The sequence below is a fragment of the Falco peregrinus genome, chromosome Z (assembly GCF_023634155.1).
Source record: "Falco peregrinus isolate bFalPer1 chromosome Z, bFalPer1.pri, whole genome shotgun sequence".
Lineage (NCBI taxonomy): Eukaryota > Metazoa > Chordata > Aves > Falconiformes > Falconidae > Falco > Falco peregrinus.
The window spans coordinates 51,559,425-51,583,721 of NC_073739.1; the positions used below are offsets into that span (position 1 = coordinate 51,559,425).

General features: G+C 37.2%; 1 long non-coding RNA gene across 1 annotated transcript in view; it reads left to right on the forward strand.

The window, feature by feature from the left end:
* The first annotated feature begins 376 nt into the window (after positions 1-376).
* Positions 377-24,297, forward strand: part of LOC114013326 (uncharacterized) — a 40,417-nt gene continuing 16,496 nt past the window's right edge. The window contains exons 1-3 of the long non-coding RNA XR_003556241.2: positions 377-472; positions 777-869; positions 2,457-2,492. This is a non-coding gene — a long non-coding RNA (uncharacterized LOC114013326). The remainder of the gene's footprint in view (positions 473-776; positions 870-2,456; positions 2,493-24,297) is intronic.

A 24,297-nucleotide genomic window follows, 5' to 3' on the forward strand; every position in this document is an offset into this window, starting at 1 on the left:
TATAGCAAAGCTGGCTAAGAAAATTACAAGAGCATGAATGAAACTGGCCTTAGGTATCATTTTTAACTTATGAAAGACAGAAGTCCTCAGTTGTGAAAAATATGAAATATATTTAATTGTGTCACTGAGAATTAGTAACTAGCCCCTTTAAAAAATTATTTTCTTTTGTTTGTGTGCTAGCTGTGAAACACCAAAGTTTAAAACTAACCTGTGTCTCTGGATTCTGCAAGTTAACTGTGGAAAGTAGGTTAAAGAACCATCTGTAGGACAGGCAGTAAACTAAGTTCACAATCCATCTCCAGGAAGAGACCTGTGCAAGGAGTAACCGCACTTCTTTTTTTCAAACTAGCTAGAGCATTCATTCATTTTAGTTCCTCTTTCCTCTAGGAAAACAGCTGAACACCAGCCACCCTATGGTAAACTGTCATGAGAAATACCCTGAATTTCAAATAGCTTAAGGCTGGGAAACATGGTAAGTCTTTAAACTATCAAAAGTACCTCAGGTGTTTAACTAATAATTGCTATTTAAATGCTCACCAGCTTTTACAAAATTACTTCAGCTACAATAATATTTTTTAACCTCAATACAGCAATAACATTCCTACCACATACTTGATGGTTTTTTATTTCTTATGTTGAAATGAGACATTCCTTCTTAGAAAAGTATCTTGCTGTTCTTGAACACTATGCTAAAGTAAAAAATGAAACAAAAGAAAGCAAAAAATCACAAGTAACTTCTAAGATATTTCAGCACTAGATTTGTTGTCTGCTGGCAGGATTGGCAGCAGGAGACTAAAGGAAGATCCAGATCAGTGTGATTATATGTCTGGCTGGGGAGAAACAAAAATAGAAGACGACACTACCATGAGGTAGGTTGGCAGCTTTTATGGATGTGTTCTTTGTTCAAGGTACTTATACCTATTAATGTCACTAACAATATTTGGTGATATGGATTGATGGATTTAGTGATACCATGGAGAAAATCTTGGTTTAAAACCCCAAAAGCCAGATGGAACTGCATTAAGCTGTTTTCCAAGAGACTTAGTTGCAGTTAAGGCTGGTAGCCTTAGATATGGCTATTGCTGAAGAAATAATAGGCCCATATTTTATACATAAATCCCTTATATATTCCCTTCTTGCAAGGGTAGGGAAAGAGCAGAAGACAGTAAACCCTGAACTTATTGTCTTCTCTTGAAATATTCTCTAAGCAGATTAATTGCTTTCCCTAACCTTTTTTTCTGAGCTGAAATAAAATTTCTAGGTTAAAAAGGTTATTACTTCTGAGTTTGAGTTTATCTTATAATAGCACAGAAAAAACATAACACATGCTTTTACATAGCAGTTATGGTGATGAATTGAATTATTTGGGGAGGAACATATTTTGCCATTAGGGCAAGCTTCAAGATATTAGGCTTTACTCCAAATTGGATGCAAACCCAAGGCATTGACAGGTATAACCATTTAAGAAGTCAGCTCTTCCACATCCTTTATTTATATTATTGAAAGCCTTTACATGGGATTTTGCCAGTCAGATCCCACCTAGTGAAGGATCTGGGGACACAGCCGGAATTCAGAGGCCTAACAAATCTGTTTGGCCAGGTAGACTTCAGCCTCAGTTACATTTGTGTGAATTTGTATTAACTGCACTGATATAGGATGTAGTTTAAATTCACATTAGTATAACCCACAGAAGAACCTGGGTCCAAATGCCCAATGTGAATAAACAAAGTGATTGCATTTTAATAGAGAAGGCTTTGTCCCACGTTACCATAAGCAATCAGTAAATATTGTATTGTCTTACATCAGTTGCTTGTCCCTTTTTTGGGGTGATTATTGTCAGTATAGGAGTTACTATAATTGTTTAAATATCTCTAACGTCCATAGAACTTCCAGTGACTGTACCTCTTACTGCAGAGGGGAATTTAAAATCTGTTGCTGGCTATGAGGAGAGAGAAAATCTTAAAGTTTGGGAATGTTCTGAATTTTCATGAGACCTATCTGAGGCCCAGAACAAGAAAAGCTTTAGAGTTCTAATTCCATTCCACTCTAGAGGCTGAAATCATGTCGTGATGACATCAGTAATACATCAGTAATCGTGTAAGTCAGTCCTCTTTACAACTGTGGGGACACAGGCAGAACCACAGGTATATAAACGTTTTGGACACTACTGACCCTTAGGTCTGTGAGCAGGTGTCTCAGTGTGGTTTACTTCTCTATAAAGCAAACATGACACATATTGCTTACAAGGAAAATCAAGTCGTGTGCAAAATCTAAGGGACTGAAACCCATTTCTTGTTAGTGGCTGTACTGACAGAGAATGGCTACTTAGTCTGCAATCCTCAACTGCTCGTGAATGTGCTCCTCCTTTTGTTTTCATTAAGATTAATTAAAATTTGGCTGTCTCAGGCTAAATCTTCCTTTGGGCTCAGCTGATGGGTTTTCTTCCTTCTTTCCAGAGAACTGCAAGCCCAGAAGTCTTCTGTCTCTAGATGGTAAGTTGAATTCTGCATGTGAATACATTTCTTCTGTTTTTATTTTGTAATTTAAGTTTGTGCTTTACACTATATTCAATTTTTAATTAGCTTTACAAGTTATAAACTACATTTCTCCTTTCCCTTATCAGGGTCCACTAGACTAAGCCATGGCTGTCCATCTCCCACTTGTTACCCAAGTTCAGATTTGCAAAACTCAGTTCTCAGCAGAACAAACCAATAGCAAACTATCTGTATATAAGGCCAAGCAAGGCTCAGGATTATTTTTTTGAAATCAGCATTTATATACCAAAGTAGCTGTCTGTGAACAGTTTTTGAAGATACTGTAATTGCAGCAAAAGAAAAAATTTGTCTGAAAAAGTTGCTGTGACATTTTCTGATCTTTCCAACAGAGAAAAATACAGTTGTCTTCCTATATTTACTCTTGGACATCCTGAGTCTGTTAAGACAACTTATACAAAATCAACTTTAGACTCCTTCTTTATGCTGGAAGGTTTGATAGCTAGGTCCTTATATTCCTGCATGTGCAATCCTGCACGTGCAATCCTTTTCATGCCATCACCAGTATGATAATGTCTTGTGTGGCGCCTAAGCAACAGGCTCAGTTCTGTTTTTACTGGATGACTGTGCTATGATGCACATAGTGAAACTATCTTTGACATACACTGAACCAGGGAAAGTGTATTTGGAGCCTTTTCATCTGACTGATTGTATTGATCTATGAACAGTGGACTTTTGGATTCTAGGAAAGCATCAGATGCGTGAATTCATAAAATGAAAAATTATTTGTGATGTTTAATACTTTATTTTGTCTCTCCCTAGAAAACACTGTGTGTTTGATATTTTAAGTCCATTTTTCTCTCCCTCTTCTCTGGCACATCTTAAGTTTTTTTAAGGTGAGGTGGTGAGGAAAGGACTGTTATCTGCTTAAGCATCACTAAACAAAGGAGTTCGTGCTGATGCAATCAGCGCCTGATTTTACTAGAATAAAAAAAAAAGCATGAGTTTTACTCACTTTGGGCCAGCAGTTTATTCCACATGTGTTCTTCAGAGTCATCTTTCAGAATAAGCTTTATTTTCTACAGTTACAATGAACTTGAGCAAAAATTATGTGACCAAACAGTTTCTGTCTAGAAAAGCATGAATTCCTTGTCTCCTTACCCTTTCCAGCCATCCTCCCTCCGTTGCCATACCATGTCTTCAAGAAGTAAATTAATGCTGGTTAATAGTCACTCATAACTAAAATAACGAAAGTAGAATAGCATCATGACCCTTTTGTGCAGGACTGAACGTATGGGTCTTCACTCCATACATAGCCTTTGGAAGGCATGTATTTAATCAGTTTTCCACAGATAGTACTCTTCTGTCTCCACCACATCATCGACGTTTGAAGGAGGGAGGGGGGGGATATTTTCTCTATCATCTACTGCTCTGTTATTTTAAGAGGTATCTAGTGTAACAATTAGAAAGTCAATGACTCAGATTCATTTAGTCTTAAAACTGCTGAGGAGGATGTTCAGAGAAAGCCTCTCACACCTACCAGACTCTATGCCTGTTCTTCAAAACGAACGCCCTTAATATGTGTTTTATATAAAGGTATTCTGTTGATAGATAAACAATGGGTAAATAGACAGAGAGACAGACTGAGAGACAGGTATGGCATCTGTCTAATACTACAAATGCCATACATACATAAGTATATGTGTGTGCATGTATGTAGGTATTTATCTTCAGATATCTAGGTATCCAGAAATACAGTCATTGAAAAATAAATAGATACATAGATAATGACATAAATAGATAGGGCCAAGACATAAATCAGGTCAGCTAGCTCATTTTTCCTCACAAACTCAGAAGAAACATTCACTAATGTAGATTTTCACATAGTCTTGCAAACTGTTAGAGAAGCACGGAGAGTTTTAACCTTCCCATTTGACAAAAGGAGCCTATGATGTTAAGGGTGATGAAGTCCAGCATATGCTTTGCCCCTAGGTTGCTCTATCAACTCACAGTTGATATCCTGAAAATCAAATACCATTAATATTAGCAGTCTAGTGGTAGATCAGGCTTAAAGTAGAGACAGTTAGGCAAGAGTGTAGCCATATGGCCTGACAAATACAGACAATGATTGATTTTAGGTTTAATGGCAATTATGTACTCTGCAATGAAGAAGTGTTTTACATAGTTTCAGGTCAGAGCATCAATAAATACTGCAAAGCCTCCTGTCTTCTAAAAAGCTAACCTTTTTTGAGCTATGTAGATAAGCCTTGCTGGATTTCAAGGTCTCCCAACACACAGCCCTGAAAGAAAAGGAGAATGATAATTAAGATTTAGTATAAATTTTACTGCAGAGGCATTCAGTCACTCTGCAGGCCTTAAGAAAGGTTTTACATTTTGAAGGCCAGGAGAACTATCAAGAACTATACTCCAGTGACTTTTATATTTTTATGCAGTGTAATTTGAGAAACAAAATGAAGTGTCTTGTTCTCTGTTCTTGTGCATTTTTCTGTGTGATAGCTTTGGTGCATGTTGTCCTTGGTAATACAGTGCTGGCACATCAAGCTTCTGAAGGGAGAGAAGGCAGTCAACAGGTTGTTCTGGAGGGAGGATGATGATTACACCCTGATAATTACACAAATGATTCAGAGGCCTAAAGTAATGAGAACCTGAGGGCTGATGCTAAGAAAGTGTGTGGGGGAAACCCTCAAGCAAAGCTTATGTTTCATGACATCCACGCCCACTGATCATGTAAACTGAATATCTCTCTTAGCCTGGTGGAGCAACCCTTCCACTTTGTCAATCTGGACTAGCTGCAAAGAATGCCACAGGACAGTTTTATCTTTAGGGCCAAAAAGAAGGTGGATCTCAATCTAGAGACTGTTGGTGAACTCCTTCAATGGAAGTGATCTAGTTCTCAAGTGATATACCTCAGTAAACTACAGGGAAGAAAATCAAACACTGCCTGACCATTACTTCTGTGGGGTTTGATAATTCTGTTGTTTCTTGTTTTCCATCTCAGTCAATGGGTTATAGTAAGAGTTATGAGGAAGATGGTTAAGAGGCCCATCAATCAATTTCTCACAAACTTTGGAAAGTTACATATTAGGAATTTTCCGACCTTGATTCCTAAAAGTGTTTTCTGGGTTATGACAATGGAAATGAAAGAATTACTGGGATGTCTGTCCATCTGACAGGAGTGTCAGGATGGGACTTAGTACCTCCCCAGGGCACCCATTAATTCTGGCATCATCATACTTATTCTAAGCAGAAAATACATGAAGATGAAAAGGAACATCATCAAATTTTCCTGAAAGATAATTCAAATTACTCATATAGTATTCTAGATAACAATTCATGAGTCACTGAAGTTATTCTAGACATCAGTAAATAGAAGTATATTCATTGTAGGAAAGTGGTTAATGGGAGGGAATACTTCTTGGATAAATAATTTTATATTCCTCCCACAGCCCCTTTATGTAGGTTTACTTTTTGAAGTAAATCTTCGTAAAAAAATCTTAAAATGCATATGAGTGAAGACGATGGACCAGTTGTGACAGAGGGTTGTTGACAAGTGAGTTGGTAGGACGGAGGAGGGGATATTCAAGTGAGATTACAGATTTGGCTGATTATCAGAAAAATATTGTTTCTCTGAAATGTCAGTTGTTACAGTTGGCTTGTTGTATATCCTCTGAGTTTTCTTTTCCAGCAGCTTGGTCTGTACTATATTAGCTGTCAGTACCAAAGGAAAAGTCAGCTAAGAGGGTCATTTATATTACAAGATTTCTTGCAGGAGGCAGTGACCTCCTGTCTGCTAATTTCATAGTCAGCATTTGTTTTGTAAAGCAGTTCCAATGGCAAAAGTGCTCAACAGTAAACATCAAGAAGCAGCTTACCAAAAGTATGTACTCCTAAATAAATCAAAATATTGGGAATCACTGTTATGTGGTCCCCTAGTCCTGTTAGCATTTCTGTGTGTGTTCAAGGCTGATGTTGTCGGCCAGGCATCTCAATACTCAAGAAACTTAATCTGAAGACAGCAGCATCATGTCTTCCACCATGACTATGGCTTTCTAATATTTCAAATGTATGGCTTTTTCAGGCCACCATGAAAAGGTGCTCATGACATTTAGTATATTTAAATATTGTTTTTTCAGCACTTGTGTGTAAACTAATGTATCCAAGTCTTGATCTGTGGGTAACTGTTCTAATTTTTTTTTCATTAAGGCTTTTTCATATGTTTTGGTGTTAGAAGATACTGACTTAAAATATTGAACTTTTCCATGACACAGGGAGTTCTGTCAGTGAAGTATAGCTTTCAGGACATTGTCCATAGTTAACATTTCACTTGCATAAGCCCAGATAAACAAACCATTGTCCTTTCTACTGAGTCACCCAAAAGGCCTGCTTTCTGCATATGTCATGAATAACAGCTACTTACAATTTACATTCATTGTTTTGCTTCTTGTATTCCAAAGTCCATATGTAAGACTTTTTGTCTTGACACATTTTCCTTGTCTGCAGCTGAAATCTCCTCAGGGTATTTATTTACTTTCTCCTTTTAATTTTCTGGAAAATGTGTTTGCTAATCTAAAAATGTTTTAGCTGCCAATTGTCACTGGTCTTTATAAATAAAATCTTATAAAAATGTAATAGTTTTCAAAAAATTTCCACTACATCATGCTGCAAGTGTTTACATCTTCTATATACTAACAGAAAAACAGGGTTGCTCACTCAGTCTGTTCTCTGTCTGTAATACACTTTTATAAATGAACTGGAGCTGTTCAGCCTTATGTTCGGAATAGTATATTAAACCTTTGCCTTTCATGGGATCTTTGCCACTTCACTTTATTTCTTGACACCAAACAATCATTCTTCTTATGGAAATCAGATCTTAACTGGGCAGAACTGGGCAAAACTTATTTCACACTTATCCAGACTTCAGAGGAAATGAATTTCAGCTCCTATGTTTAGATGATTTTAACTGCTGAAAAACTGGAAGCTGAATGTTACCTAAGCTATCATAGATTACTTTAAGGACAGATGCATCAGAAGGAGAAACTGTCAGACATGGACCTTCTGATAAAGCACAGCTTCTATGTGTTGAGACCTACGTCTCAAAGCTGATCTGCCAAGGCACTGTAGACCTGTGTTTGTTGCTGCTCTGGAGCGTTTCCAGGATCACAAGATACTCTCAGCCATAATAAAACTTGAGATCTTGTTGTTGTTTGGAGATAATCACTGAGATTAGCACCTCCTGTGGCTCGTTTGTCTCAGGCTGGGGTGACTAGGATCCTGAATATGATGTTTGCCAATGACTAAAGTGGGAATCTATACAGGTAGAGAAGTTCCTTTATCACAGCTAAAGGTGGGTGAGATCAACTCTACCCCTAGCACAAAGTGTTGGATCTAAGAAATCCAAGCTGTTAATGTCTAGGCCCTATAAAACTGAGCCACAGGTAAATGGGATGCCACTGAGGAGAACTCAATAATAGTCCCCAGGGTTTGAGTTGTACATTATTAGTGCTCTTAAGACCTATATTAATATATGGTTATGTTGCCATATAGTCAGTGCTAAGCTTAGGGGAAAACTGTATGGTATTAAGGCAGAGGAAAGACAGACTGGACAGTAAGAAGCAAGTGCTAAAAGAGAAAACAGCACGCATCTTCCCTGAATACCTCAGTGCCTGCTCCTTCATTTATGTTTGCTGTTAGGTACAAACTGAATCTGGAAGATAGAGTGACAACAGAAAAAGTACCATAGCTCAACCTGCAGCCTGCACTTAGCTTTGTGAAAAACACACTTTGCTGTAATTTGACAGAAAACTGGGTTTAACAGTCCTAAAAGATTGATCAGCATCTCCCATGATTCTGAGGCTTTACGTGTTGCCAGTTTAGCTTTATGAAAGATGAGATTTGGTGCTGAAATGGATGCAGGCCCTGGTATTTGGGTCAACACAGGGGTTTGTTTGGCTGTAGATATGCAGATTCAAAACCTTGATTATTTTCAATAATAAATGATGGTCTGGTGATGAGCCCATTGTGGGTATCCAAAGGAAAACCTCTTCTTCGTCCCTTCCACTAGGTAAGCATGGAGTTAATGAAATGGTGAGATAATTTTGGACAGTGTTTGTGCCTTAGGTGGGACTGCTTGTCATAAACCACCCCGTGACTGTGGCCTTCACCGTCTAATACAAAATCCAAGATCTTGTTTTTATGGGTGCTAGAAGAAACATTGATCGTAAAGGCCGAAGGCAGGTTGTAATGTTGATTTCAGGGAATCTGTTTGACCCCACATTTTTTCTTTGGAAAGGTCATCTGACTCTTGTTACATTTACAACTGTTGACATCAATCAGCCTTTGACTTGCTCAGAAAGGTCACTTAAATGGACCACATGAAGAGGCACCTCTGCAGCTGTGGTGCTGGCTTGCAAGCACAGGTGTGGTGCCAGTCACGGCATCAGGGACTGTGCTGAAAAGCTTTTCATAGCAGCTGTCCTCTCTGCAGAGGGCTGAGCACTGTTCCCACACTGCAAGGAGCTGTAAGTCAGACTTACAAGACAACAGGGCTGCCTACTTTCACTGGCTAGTCTTAATGAATTTTGTCATCAGCAAATATCAACTCTTGCCACTAGCTAGGGTGCTGAGCTGTAAATATCAGAGACCTACTTAAAAGGAAAACTAATAAGTTACTTGCTTGTAACTTGGAAGCTGGAGCCAGATCCAGAGAACCAATTAAGCTTAAATTTCCTAGGGAATCTGAGGATGTGTCCAAGGCAGGATGTCTCAGGGATGTATCCAAGCCACTGACAGCAATGTTACTCTGCCTCAGCACAGCTGATACCTGTTAAAGCTACTATAGGAGCCCTGCACTGAACAGCACAGTTCCCAGCAGAAGTACATCAGAAAGATTGAGCATGTTGCTCAGTTTCACATTGCAAATTTCATGCTTCAGCTAGAAAAGCTCATGGGCATGTTCACATGAAAAGACCATCCCAAAATAGCAGTGAGACAGACAAGACAAAGTAGATTACAGAATGTGTTCAGGCTCTAATATGAATAGTGTTTTCTCCTTTACAGCTTTAACTCCTTACATGTCATATATCAAAACAGATATATAAGTAAAAACAAATAAGTATTTGGGGCGTGTGTGTGTGTGTGTGTGTGTGTGTGTACTGTAAAAAAGGAAAGTGACTTCAAATGAACCTGTTCCTTCTGCCATTCTGGAGAAAATACATTTCCAAAAATGTAAAGAACATAGTAGAGTCCATGACATTTTTTAGAAGCGTATTGATGAACTAAACATATAAAATAATTTGAAAAAGCAAGATATCAACATGTTATATATATCCTTTTCATCTAAGGAAATAGGATTTCATTGCACTGTAGAACGCTTGCTCTAGGAAAAGTTGATCACACAGAGTATAGCTCAATCTTTCTAACTCCAGGGTTGGACACACAACACATGGCCAAAATGTAGTTATTTCTTGCAAAGCTAAGAAATTCAGCAAGCACATTAAAAAGGGAGCAAAAGAGTGTCTTTTTTGGTGAGTCATCCAAACATATGACTTCAGGCTATGCTAAACAACATTATAAAAAATGCCTACAATTATCATAGATCCAGGTAAACTGCTAGATCACACAGCCCTTCCCTCTTTCCTGCCAAATTTATAACATTTCCTTATTTATATTTACAGATTTGTTACTCTTACCAATATTCAAATCTCATGTTCAGCAGGTTTCCCCTTTGCATTTAGAACTGGTTTCTTTAAATATAAGATTGTTGTAGTATCATAAATTAAAATGAAATTTCAAATATCTAGTCAAGTAGTAGCTTAAATGGTCCCATGGATGCTCTTCATTGTTTCATATATAAAAGACATGAAAATTTTCAGCACCAAGCTGAAATGTTTTAACTCTTCTCTAAAGAATTGCTGCTGATCTGTGTTGCCATACTGCAGGATTATGGGACATTTTTCCTACAAAGCTGATTTATAAAGTACTATACAACAAATAACAGAGGGAGAGAACCACAAATTCAGCTAGAATGGAAAGGAAAGCACTTTAATAATCATGACTTTTAACAACTTGCTAATCATATCTAGAAAAAGTAAATCATTCAGGAGAGATTGCTTTAGGAAATATTCACCCTTGGCCATTCTTTACAAAGCAGCAGATTGCTAACAGAAAAAGGACTGAAGGTTAGACAACACCACCCTATGGTGTTCCATCTTCCAGCCTGATCAGAAACCCAGACCCACACTGAAGTCAAACTAAGACAGGCTTCTGGGTGAGCATCGACAGAGTAAACAAAGACTTCCTCCGCTTCCATAAGCAAATTAATTTTGGTATCAGCTGCCACTTCAGCCATAATCTTGAAAGCCATAGAGATAAGGTAAGTGGAAGGAAGAACAAAAGGAATGTAATAGAAAATACAAGTATTCATACCTCGGGGTGTGTACCATTGAATCATCAATCACTGAAAAGATACTTTAAAATACACTTATTGCTCTGACGGTCAGAGTTCAGTTTTCAAATGAACCAACAATTCAAATCTTTAACAAATCAACAGCATCGATTTCTGTGTTAAATCCCTTTAAACTTCTTCCAACATTGGCTTTAGAGGAAATTCAACCTAAGTGTTCATCTCCATGCTGGTTCCTACTCCAGCCTTCCTAAGGAATGTAGTGGGCTTCTGAGAGGGAAGGTGGCAAGAGGATACAGCCCCAGTGTACGTGGATATGCATATATACAACCATATGTAATGAATACATAATATATTATGTACATCTACATATCTATCTGTCTGTCTATCCATCTATCTATAATGTCCTTTAAGAAAAAGGCAAAGAGGAATATGGCTGTTCCAAATTAAATAAACTCTGAAGGAAGATATAGCTCATCATCTTCTTTTTCTAAGCAGTTCATTCTATGCTGAGCTCCATATTTCTAAAGGAACAGAGATACTATTAATCAGGATATTCCACAACAGATCACCTTCAGATGGTAAATGAACTGTTGGGGGAAAAAAAGAAAGGAATATAAACTACCATTGCTTAAATGTTTATTGATCATGCACAAGCTTTCCACTTTGCCTAGAAGAGGTCCAATAAATAGAGCTCCCAGACAGCTGAAAACCACTGATAAATGCTAACATTAGCTTTCCTATTTCACCAGACTGCAATCTATATAAATGTGGTCTCATTTATAGAAAGCATGTTTGCGTCACTACTGCCAGGAGTTCTAGCATGAATAACACTGCAGAAGACAGAAATACAGAAACATGAGGAATAGAATAACTGTTCTGCATGTACAGAACTCTTACTCCTATATGCACTTCCACAAAATCTACATACCTTGTCACTAAATGTGAAAACTGTAAGCTAGAAAGCATCTGTGACTCTGAGGATCCTAAAACCAGAAATCCTTATAAAGGGTTAAATGATAAAACTGCAAAACTGCACTGCAAATAGACACACACTGCATTTTCTTACTATACTTAGCAGACCAATATAACTAGCATACACCTCTATTACGCATACCTAAAGCAGATTAAATCAAAGCAATTGATTTTGTTTTTTCTCTTTCTCCAACATGATCAGCATAGCTATTATGCACAGTTAAACATGATCATAAATTTCTCAATGAACAGCAATGTTAATTACCGTTTTGGATGCTTCCTTGTTAAAGAGATGATAGCAGATGGCAACAGAGTGAGGAGGAGCAGTGGAAAAACTTAACTGAAAGCAAAGGTGGACAGTTCTGTATGTAAGTATCATACAGAGGTGAATAATAAAAAGAACACAAAAGTAGTTACATATCAAAATCTACAGCTTAGACTTTAACTGCCAGAAAATGTAGGTAACTTTTCCCTCCATACAGCCTTTGCTCCTTCCTCTGCATCTCTTTCTGGTGAAATCTGGTCCTTAAAGACAATTACATTCTGTGTAGTTATGGTTAAGAGAATGAAGAAAAAGATTAAAGATTTTAATCTATAGTATTCTGTCCCCAAACTACATAAAAACTCCCTTATATTCAGGACATTTTCTCTGACCAAATTTCTTTGACCAAATTGCATTTTACATAGCTTTAATGTTCTTCCCTTACACTCTACTGGGTTTTGGCTGTCAAGGATAACTATCAATGATAATTTTACTTTTGTCCTGCTAATTCTATGCTCTGTCTCTGTATAATTGTATGTGACAGTAATAAACTGACGTGTCCCAAAATTGCAATAGTTGCGACCTTGCATTTGTATGGACAGAACAAAACCTCATTTAGTTTGCAGTATTAATCTCTGTAGTCTTACTAGGAAATGCATCAGCCTTTCATACATGCTGGGGAAAAAAAAAGAAAAGAAAAAAAAAGAGTAAGATTGAACAGTAATTAGGTTATTATGGGCAGAATTTAAAGATATGCCTTTATTCTGACTGTCTGGGATTCTAAAACAAAAACATATCTATGTCTTCCATGTGTTTGCATTTAAGAAGAGAGGAAATACAAGGCTGCATGTGTGTTACCCAAAAAATAAAGCTGGTTAAATAAGAATATACCCAGTTTCAAACTCTTCCGTTCTTGCTTCCAGTTGATAGTCATAAGAAATGGTACTAGAAAAAGATTTTTTTTATTATTTTTGAGAATTAAATGCTTTTATCTTGGAATTAATAAGATTTTCCTAGCTTTCATGTATTTGATTACTTATTTTTTTCTTCTTGGATGTCAGAAATGTTTTCAAGGTCATTATGTGTTTGGCTGGAAACTCTATTAGTAGAACTTCTAAAATGTAATTAAAAGCATTTTTCAATTAAGTCAGGGCCTCAGTCAAAACAAACAGAAACAATGAAGCTGGTGATTCAAGTATCTAATCACAGAAAGTGTATTTCTGCAGTGAGAAAGGAAGATGATTTCATTAGCTACCTTTGTTAAATGTAAACGACTGAGAAAGCAAAACAAAACTATTTTTAATAGACTCCCTGGGTAAAATTAAACTTTGGTCCATTTAATAATGACAGCTGTAAATACCAGTATAAGAAATTAGTAAAAGCAATTACTCAAGTCCACTTAAAGCCCTAAATCTCTGTTAATTGTAATATAAAACAGGTGTTGCTCATGTAGCAAATATGTCCACTAAGATGCCCAGCTAGTTGCATCTTTCATCATATTTTTCAAGGGACTGGTAATTATCCAAAAGTCTGAATGTTTTCAGACCCATCAGATCCTCCCCATCCCTCTCCTAACCCCATCTACAAGACACCTACACACAGATACAAAGGGTAGGTTAATCTTACATTATTACAGTCTTTTCAGTGTGCCAAAAGCTAAAATGATTTATGTATCAGCAGTTTGTGGGCAAGTTAATAAGGCAGTGCCTTGCTATCAAAAGTTACTGAAGCTTCTTTAAGCAGAACAAATATTTTCCCCAGGTTTGATATTGCCTGCCATTTCCCCCAGTGTCATGTAGGTACCCTGGGGACTGTTGCCAACTGAGGAAAACTGCAGGCACTTCACAGCTGCACTGCATAAGGTATGCTGGTTTTGTGCAATATGGTGTAGTCATCTACTGAAGAAGAAAATCTTTGAGAGAAAAAGGAATGCATTCTGTCAGGCTGAAGAGCTGCCCTACGCTATCGCAATTTGCTGGCTAAAAGGATGGCAGTGCAAAAAACACAGTTCTGAAGTCTTCATAATGTATTGGCATAAGTTTGTCTTCCACCTGTGTACTGCAGATATGCATTTGCATGCATAGCATATATGAAAGTCAAGCAAACTATTAACTCTGTCCAATCCTTCTCCCTTACAGTACTTAATAAAAGATACCTTCAAAGAAAATCTGTTATTTTGGTTATATATTCCACTCAGCTGTTTGTTCAGCTTTACGTCCTTTCTGCTGTGTTTATAGCTTCAGTAATGCACACTGAACTGGAAAGCACCGTCAAAATGCAGAACACATGAAAGGTCAAATATATCGTAGGAGGCTATCAGTATTTGCAGACTCATTGTCATGGATAACTCTGTAATGAGGCAAGATGTTAAGAGGTGCTATCTGTTATGAACCTGCCAATAAATAAGCTCTAAATTATTCTTTAAAAAAAGAACAAATATTTACAATTTTACATAAATACTCAAACAAGCTTTTTTGCATATGCAGAAATCTCAGCAGATGAAGGAATTGAATACAATAGCTTGTTCTATCCCCAAATAAATACATGAAACCAGTATCTATTATCATTTGCTAACTGGGTGGTGCTTGATTTCATAAGTGGTGGTTATAGCCTGTAAATATTTTGTAAATATCTCTATGTCATAATCTCCTTATGTTCATTCTTCACAATAAAATCAGAGGTAGTTTAATAGGATCATGTATTAAGACTGGTTTTTTTTAGTGCTACAGTTCCTTGTATTAGAACAGGATAGCTTAGATTCCTCACCTTGGGTTAGTGTACTTGGAATTCGTGGTTCTGTGGATGAGAAAGGACTCTAGACAAATGGAAAATTTTTCACAGAAAAGTTTTTAAAATCACAGAAATCTTTTATTCACTAGAATCTGTAGACCTTTATCCAAAACTAGTGTTTCTTTCTACAAGGAGAATGCATAATACAAATTGGAGAGAAACTTCTGTGTTGAGCAGCATTGAAATTAATTGCATTTGTGAGCAAAAAATCAAGATTTCTTCAAAGATGTTTATAGCGGAGAAACTTTAGAGTTTACTCAAACCTTTTCTCTACCAAGACATTTGTTTCTATGTTTGTCCTTTCACTACTGGCTCACATGGAGGCAAAGCATGTCATCCACATCAGTGTTCTTTCAGCACAGTAATTGCTGTGTCCTAGATTCTGGTTCTGCTACTTTCAATTAATGCCCCAGTTGGGTTTTTTTGTTGTTTGTTTGTTGTATACTTTTTTGTTTGTTTGTTGGGTTTTTTTGGGTTTTTTTTGTTTTGTTTTGTTTTGTTCTGTTTTGTTTTGTTGGTTTTGTTTTGGTTTTAAGAATGTTAGAAGAAAACCTCTTTCATAACAGATGTAATACTTTGTCTTTTGCCTTTAGTTTTCCTGCTGTGATGTTCGAATATTCTAATCACCTCGAAGTGGAAACAGGACTCAGGCATATCATCATTTTCATCCCTTTTAAGTCACTTTTATCATGACCTTGGTGATTAGTTTTGTGCCACTGAACAGTAAACACTATGCAGGTGAATTGTATATTAGCTGTCATTTTAACCATAATTAGAAGTTCACTTAATGGTGTTTGCATTCCTTAAGCCCAGAATAGACAAGTACATAGGAAGTAAAAGTTAGTAAAAACATTTATGCATGTGAATATTAAAAAAAGAGTGTTTATTAATGGATATTACTTGTGGAAATTAGGAAGATTCACAAAGCTGTACAAAGCAGCTGTACAGAGTGTGAGGTCACAATGCATGAGACTTACACAATATGTTTATCAGAGGATCAGATGCTTCCCACATGTCTTCACCTTAGTCTTTGGAGTTCACTCTAAAGTCTTTCACTCACCATCTGTCAGGCAGAAGAAAATTATTATTGTGCCCTTTACTGCAGCATAGAGAGCCAGGCCATCCATAGCAGCTGCCTGACTTATGTTGCTAGTGCCTCTCCTGCTTCATGCTCTCCACATCTGAGTAAACCACCCTGTTTGCCACAACATCATGGTCTCTTATCAGCTATCTGAAGGCATGGCATTTCAGCTCCTTCTTCCTTTTTTCTTAAATCAAAAGGTATTTTATTGTTTCATGATTCCCAGACAACTCTTTCAGCTCTGCTTACAGCTCAGTGCAATAACAAAATAACCCACTGTGTGCAACCACAGACTAAGCTATTTTTTTTAGACAGATGACCTTGAGTGACACAAATGAAAGTTTCCTTAGCTTAGTCCTTTATTTCCTTCTAATGCTTTCCCCTTTCTCAGAAAATGGAGACATTCCCTTCTACAGATTTAGTTTAGCTTCTGAGCTATCTTGAAAGTCTGCCTTTCTGTTCCAGATTTTCAATAATTAGGGAAAGAAACTGGAAACCTCTGGCAAATGCTAGATTATAAAAAAGATCATAAATTTCAGGCTTCTTTCAAAGTCACAATGATGGAGAAACCAACTATGTCACATACACATCATTTGCAGACTGCAAAAACTCCTTTCTGTGTGGAAAATTTCAGATTTTCCTTTCACGTAAACTGAGGAATCTGAAACGTAATCTGCTCAGGAGACATAGATGTGCCAAAGCACTGGAAAAGAAAAGGGGAAAAAGTGAAAAGTGAAAAGTTAGGAACCTTTCATGGTCTGATTTATTTCACATACCTCTCTACTGCTTTGACAGCTGTTTTGAGAAACCTGGCATCAAAATAGTTCTGTTTTCCTTCTATCTGCAAATCTCTTTGACAAACCAGTCAGACAGACACTGTAAAACTCAGGATGGATAAGCTTCTTCAGCAGTGGTATTTCTGGTATTTCAGTGTTTATACAGGGAGAAGTTTCAGTCCATGTGACTCAATGGAAAAGAGTATCAAGGCTGTGTGCTTTTCAGACTTCCAGTTTCCTGCAGTGAACTGCATTAGGTATCTAAAAGGAGAGTATGAGGAAAGAAACAACACATTTATCCTAATGACACAAGTTTTTTTCCTGTTACATTGTCAAGCCATGAGGTTGGTGCACCTCCAAACAGATAAACACAACAGTGCTTTGAAGGAGTCCTTAAAGACACGTTTGGTGAAGTTTTACCTTCCTAACACTTGCTCAGTCCTTTTCCAGTATTATTTGCATTACTGAATGTTTTGTGGAATGGCTTGTGCCTGTGGGGCTCAAAGTAGTATCTAAGTGGACAATGGCTTTTTTTCAAGTGTGCAGACCAAGCTTCATGAAGGTATTCAGGATTAAGTTGATCTTAATGTGGTCCTCAATTTCACTGAAATCTCTTAGAAATACATACCAAGTTGCTTCTCTAACTCTGTCTGGGGGCCTGTAGCAATCTTCCAATACCTAAATTCATTTTAAACAGGTAAATAAATTTACTTGTCTAAAAACTACCTTCCTTTCTTTCATATTGTTAAAGATACCAATCATGTTTTGATGTACTAATGAGCCAGCAGTAATCCACCTGGATTCTGTGTAATGACACCAGCATCTTCCAAGAGAGCCTCCCAGTACGAGAATCCTGTAATCTTTCCCACTTGAAATGCCACTTTGCTCTTGAAATCAGCGTGGCCAGCCCTGAAGAAATCCAGAGAAACAGAAAAGGTTGAAAAACTTTAATATTAATACTAAACAATTTTCCTGGAAGTTAAAGATTCAGTTTGAACCATAATATGGAAACTAAAACCTTGTCAATTTTACATACAGATCTACCCTTATATGTATGATAATGAGTTCTGAAAGAATTAGTGTTTTGATAGGACCTTATATGATTTTTTTCGTGATTATATATTATTTGATTTTGAAGGGAATATTTCAGTTGTTATTGTCTAGAGGCTTCTCTGGTGGGCTGATACAGGACATTAGCAGTGGCAACAGCAAGAGCACCTGGAAGTTCACAGGTTACTAAGGAAACAAATGGAATTCTGGAGTATTTTAAAGCTAGATGTTCTGCTGGAGTTTACAGATAAAGGGTAGTCTGCATTCCACAAGTACTGTATTTATTAAAAGAGACAAAACACAGTACTCATGTAAGGTCATAATGATTCTTGGCAGGACTAGAAAGCAGTAAAACTTTGAAACATACCTAGTGTTTTATAGCATTAGTAGTTAGGGCAGTCATCAATTTGCAGATGCTTTGGTCAGTTTGTTTTCTTCTAGCTCTCCTCCTACCTATTCCTTTCAGAATCATGATTACATTCTTCCTTCCCAATTCTAGTTCGAGTAAATGTTATAATATCTAAACCAGCAGGTGAGGGCTGTTACAGGCAGGTTCAAGGTGTGCCACACTTCTAAATGAATAAGCTGTTGATCAACAATTTCAAAAATTTACTTAATCTGATACTCATTAATCAGTAGTGACTGTCCAGGTAAGAGAAAACCTGGAAAGCACTGTCCCAAGTTCTGCTGCCTCAGAGCTGCAGTGACTTATTACTTGACATCCTGTAGAAAATGCAGCTGACTGGTAACAGGGTCTCCTGTGCTAAAAGCAGAGACTGTCATTAGGAAAAACAGCAAAATCATCCTCATGCATACTATTGCCATTTTGGATGGAATAAAAAATGGAAGTGACATTTGACAAATACCAAACTTCACTGGTTACAAAAGTGAAAATCAGATAGGAATAAAACTTGCTGCTTACAAGTCTGAATTCACATAAATTAGAAAATAGACATCTTTTGCAGGAAAAACCAGCCCAGCAATATTTCCTGGAAACTGAAATTACATTTACAAGAAGGATCCCTGTCCTAAACCAGGGCATTTTATCACAGCCAAAATGTAGTCTGTGATTTCTTTCTAAAAAAGAGATCGTTTGACTCAGATACATTGCTACAGGTCAAGGTATTCATACTAATTCCATAGAGGAGAATTGTGAAGCCATATCTTTATACTACCATATTTCTACATGTTACTTATTTATTTTCTGAGTCTAGTGACCCAGGGCTCATGATCTGAGAAACTGCAGGCAGCAAAAACTGATAAGAAAAAGGGTTGTGTAAAAGCTTGGTGAACAGGAAAGCAACTCTGTCTTGCCTTGAGATGGCTGAATGACTCTTACTCACCTTTAAAGTCTTTCATCATGTTATTACATGATTGTCTTATGAAATGTGTTCTGTACAGATATGCGTAGGAAGCAGAAGAGACCTGTGGCTGTCAGCTAGAAAATCTTACTAATCTTGTAATTTTCTGTATTTCAAGATTTTGACTTGAGGATCTGCCACGACTAGAATTTCTAACATTGTAAAAATCTTTGAGTAAGTAGCAAGATATTATGCTTTAGTTGTGCTTATACAATAGACCTATCCTTGTGCTGCATTAGATACCTATATATTATTTGCCATTTCACAGGGCTGGACAAATAAACAGAATTTTACAGATGGTAGATAGGTGACACATGGGGATTCAAATATTCAGCCTTCCTGAGTTTTTTGAGTTTTAGGAATAAATTGTGAAATGTAAAATATAATAAAGATGCATTCTGTGTGCTCTAAAACCAAGGGTCGGTGATAAGAGCAAACCCATTCCTGTTTGAAAGTTCTATAGGAAAGAATATTATTTAGGTTCAGTATTGCTCTTAGTTCACAAGGATTTTGTGTTACAGTTCATTGACCTACTCCATCTATTTTTAATTAAAAGTACTTGCTACCCTAGGCTTAGGCTAATCCCTCAGAATTATAAACACAAACAGCTATATAAACCAGAAGAGAGAAAATAGTTACTGTCAGCTACTCGTGGAGAACAAATCCGGGCTCTTTAGGTTACTGTGCGTAAGTTTCGGAAGTGAAGATTAACACACAGGTGGGCATCCAAGATTGTGTTTCAACCTGTAATGAAGTAACTTTGAAGCATGAAGGTTTGTAGTTTCTCTCTCATCTTGATTTAAATAGCTACAGCAAACTGACACAAGGGAGTGAGAGGAGGTGAGAGCCAGTAGAGGAAGGAGGAAGGAATAAAAAGAGGAGAGAGGGAAGGACACTCACCTAGTGTTCTGTCTTTGGTATTCCCTCCATTAAACATTCCTAAGCATTCTTCCTCGGGGTACAAACAGACCTGTTTCTGTTCAGAGCCGCTGTAGTTTGCATGGAGGCAGGTGAACACACAGTAACCATTCTGGTAGTGTTCCATGAATTTTTAGATAAAATTTATTTCAGATATATTCTGCTTCTTATACATAAAACCAAAAAACATTATGTAAAACAACTATCAAGTCTAAATTGCCTTTAGTACATAGATGCTGTAAACTGAAATATGTTTAGATGTCATCAGACTCTAACATGGATCAAAAGCAGTCCTTTTAACCAGAGTTATGCCAATTCACACCATCATGATAGCTACGTTAAAAAGCCTTAGTGGCTCAGATATACAGTAGGGATGATAGAACAACAGGGTACAAGAAAAAAAGTAAAGCAAGGAGTAGGTAATAAGGTTAGATACCATATATTAAATATTTTAATTTCCCCAATTGCATGCCAACAACTAAGATTTATATGACTATTCTCTGCTAATGAAAACCACAATATTCTAAAATATCCCTGTCTTGTTTACAAGTGACTAGATACTCTCACTGAAGTTAAGTGGACCAATTAGGGGACGGAGTTTGTTATATTCAGGCCACTGGGTCACATTGTGTACAGTTTGAAAAAACTAAATATTGTTTCTAGGAAAGATTCAGAATAAATTTATCTATAATTTTCTTAAAGTTCCATCAGGGAAGTCTTCCATTTTGTCAGAAAATTAAGAGCTTGTCTTCTAAAATTAATGTATGGCTCTGTCTTTACTGCAAAGTGCACAGCATTCAGGATACTTGCAGGATGTCCTTTCTTTTTCCTTATTTTGGGATGGGGAAAGATAAGATATGTAGCTTAGTCTAAGGTTGACTTTAAAATCCTTATGTCACCTAGGTATGTACTGTGAGAAACACAACATAAACTGAACACTGGTCTGAGTGTAGTGTTGACCTCATCTAGATGTCTACAGTACTTTACCCCCAGGGATTCTTATGGTGACAGAGTTAACATACACAGATAATTTCAATGTCAAAAGACCTAAATTAATACAATTAAATGATAACAGGATCATGTATTAAGATGAGGCTTTGTTCTTAGTTTTGAGCTAGCATAAAATGGAACCACCATGCATATTTGTAAAGACCATCTAAAAACTATACCTGTTGCTGCCAATAGAACAGGTGCCCTCAAACTTTTTAACCAGGGGCCTGGCGCACGGATGCAGTGGCAGGCAGCCATCTGTGCCTGCTTGGTTTCCCCCCCCCCCCAACCCCTGGTGTGTGTGTGTTCTGTAAATACTGGGGGCCGGATTGAGGACCCTGGGGGGCCGTATCGGGCCTGCAGGCCGTAGTTTGAGGACCCCTGCAATAGAATGTAGAACAGGGAAGAAACTGTTCATGAGAGTATGACCACTTCCTTCCTTCTCTTCTAGAGCTATTTTTGAAGAAAACATTGTAGACAGATGTGGAGAGAAAGACAAAGTAAATGTGTCATCGAATTAAGAGAAACAGAGGAAAAGATGAACCTTGAAACAAGAATTAAAACCTTTATGTCTGTTCCTTGGTCTAAAGCAACCTTGCTTAAAATCTTGACTTTCATAACACTCAAACCCCCGGCTATGACCTTGGAATGCAATGCACCTGATTTGTTTAGCTCCTTCACCAGTCACTAAGATGCCAGGTTTTCATAATTATACTTTAATAATTTGAGGAAAGGTCTTCCTAATACTCTCTGATATACAGTTGCGATAGCAGCTTCATGAGACCATTGTTATATGCTAGTCCTTCCTTTCTGCTCTCTATGTTCTTCTTGTTTGTAGGTAAAGATCTGTTCTACTGACTTGAATAGTTGTGCCTTCAACTGCATGTGTCAAAGCAATTTACAAGGAACCATTCATTAATAAGGAACAAATTAATAGGGAATTAGGTATTATAGTTTATTATTTTTTAACATCCTTAGCACTGATTTGGAATACTAAGCCAACACCAAGCACACCTGAAGTCACAGTCAAATAGAAATACAGTATTAATTCACTATATATGTTATTAATGCCTTAATTTTCTACCATATAATTAAATTATCTATGGACTTAAAAGCAACACATTTTAACAGCAGTTCAATAATTCTCACCTGTTTGGAACACTTTATTGTCTTCTAGTCCAAACCATTACAAAAAGAGAATCATGTAATATAAAGACACAAAAAAAAAGGACCAGGAACGCAATTAGATAATAAGTAATTTATAAAGAAAGAGATATAATGAATTTTTTAATATGCCTTGGCTATGGAATATTGTCTTTCAGAACATTTTTATTTATCTTATAATTGAGTAATTTGGAAAGACCACCTGGAAACAGATATAAAAAATTCTATGTAAAATGGATTTATCGAGACGACTTCTCTAAATGAGCTGTATTTGTACAAAATGTCCATGAAGCAGTAGCTGAAGACATCTATTGCAGAGTAGCATTTTAGTCTTCCTTAGTCAGCCTAAGACTGTTCAAAAGGTTAAGACATAACAAGAAGCTAGCTATTTCTGGGGAAAAGAATAGCAGTTTGGGAAGGACACAAGTCTTGGGATAGAGCATTGCTGTTACTAAAGAAATCACATTTTAAAAAGTGCAGAGCAGCTTTTCTACAATTTCACCTCTATTATCTCCACTTTGAGGAATACAAGCTTGAATGACTTGAGAGACAACTTAAGGTTGTCTCCAGTTCAAGAAAGTAGAGCCCATGGGAAGTCTTAGTATGTGTAATAATTTCATATAGCTTGACCAGTCTCATCTTCTGAAATGATGATATGCCTATTAGGTAACACACAAGAAGCAAAGCTCCCAGTGTCTATCTCAAACCTTCAGTATTAGCTTGTGAACATCAGAAACAGCACTCTGCATGGCAAAAGTGTTTAGGAGTTGTTGCCTGTGTCATTCTGTCTCCTGAGTTACCCCACACAAAAAGTAAAGAAATCTCAGACACAGGCAGTGGAACAGGCTGAGCTCTGAGCTACAATCTGAAACCTTCCCAGTCCACACAGGAGAAATCAAGTTCTGAGCAACTGCATAACACTGGTAGTTTTGCACTAAAACCATCACTTTGTTTGAATTATAGCATATCTTTAGAAAAAGCAGCTTGCATTGGTTTAATAGTTTTTGGCGGCAAGGAAACCACTCCACTGTTGATACAGCGTTTTGGTTTTAGCTTTCATCTCCACCAGCTTCCTTCTCTTGATCTCTTTATGTGTTTTTCTGCTAAAATCCATAAATGTCTCCTACATAGATACTTAAAAAACAAGATTCAAAACCAAATCCTAGCCTCCTGTTGGATTATTTGACAGATTGATATCTTAAATCTTCCACAGTAGAAGGGTCTTAAAGCTTACCCTATACAGTCCAGTTTTCAGAATCCAGACCATCTCATTAGGCCTTTTCCAATTTTGTATATTACTTTTAAATAGGTCTGTCAGGAACAGTAATAGACTCATTAATGCTATAAAGGGAAGCGCATTTTTCTCCTCCTCCTAATATTCTCCTACTGCTTTGCTCTCACAGCATATTTGAGACTTGTTTCTTGAGCTTCTTAAATCAAAGAACAACTTTTTTAAAAAAAGGTGGATCTTTTAAGAAAGCATGTTATCCTTGGATAAACACTTCCCATTTATCTTTTTGACTGAGTTTTTCCATTCAATAGAGACTATACTGACTGTATGGTATGTTCTTGAAATCAGAATATGTGAATTGAGCCAGAAATGTTCTTGGTCTGACTCTCTGTACAGTGAAGATGTCACCCTACCCTGCAGCACTGTTTTAAGTATCAAAAAATAAGGTCTGAAGTCTATAAAGGACCCCAGCATTTTCAGTCTACAGCACTTTCCTCTCAAGCAGGCTATAAGGATTTCTGCAACTCCAGATTCACGTGAGTCATGGAAGGAAGATGTGCTATCATTCATATCAGAGCTTTACTGAGTACACAGGGGTTGCTCCCTTCAGGTGGAAATGAAAACTGTCCAGACAGGCCTCACACTGCTATTCAGACAAATGGGAAACCCAAAACACTGCGTGCAAGTAAACATATGTGGTGTAACCGTTCCTTCACCTTCACCTTTTCTCTCTGCATGCTAAGGGAGACACAGAGGTTGAGAGCACAAGGCACTGGGCCTGAGAT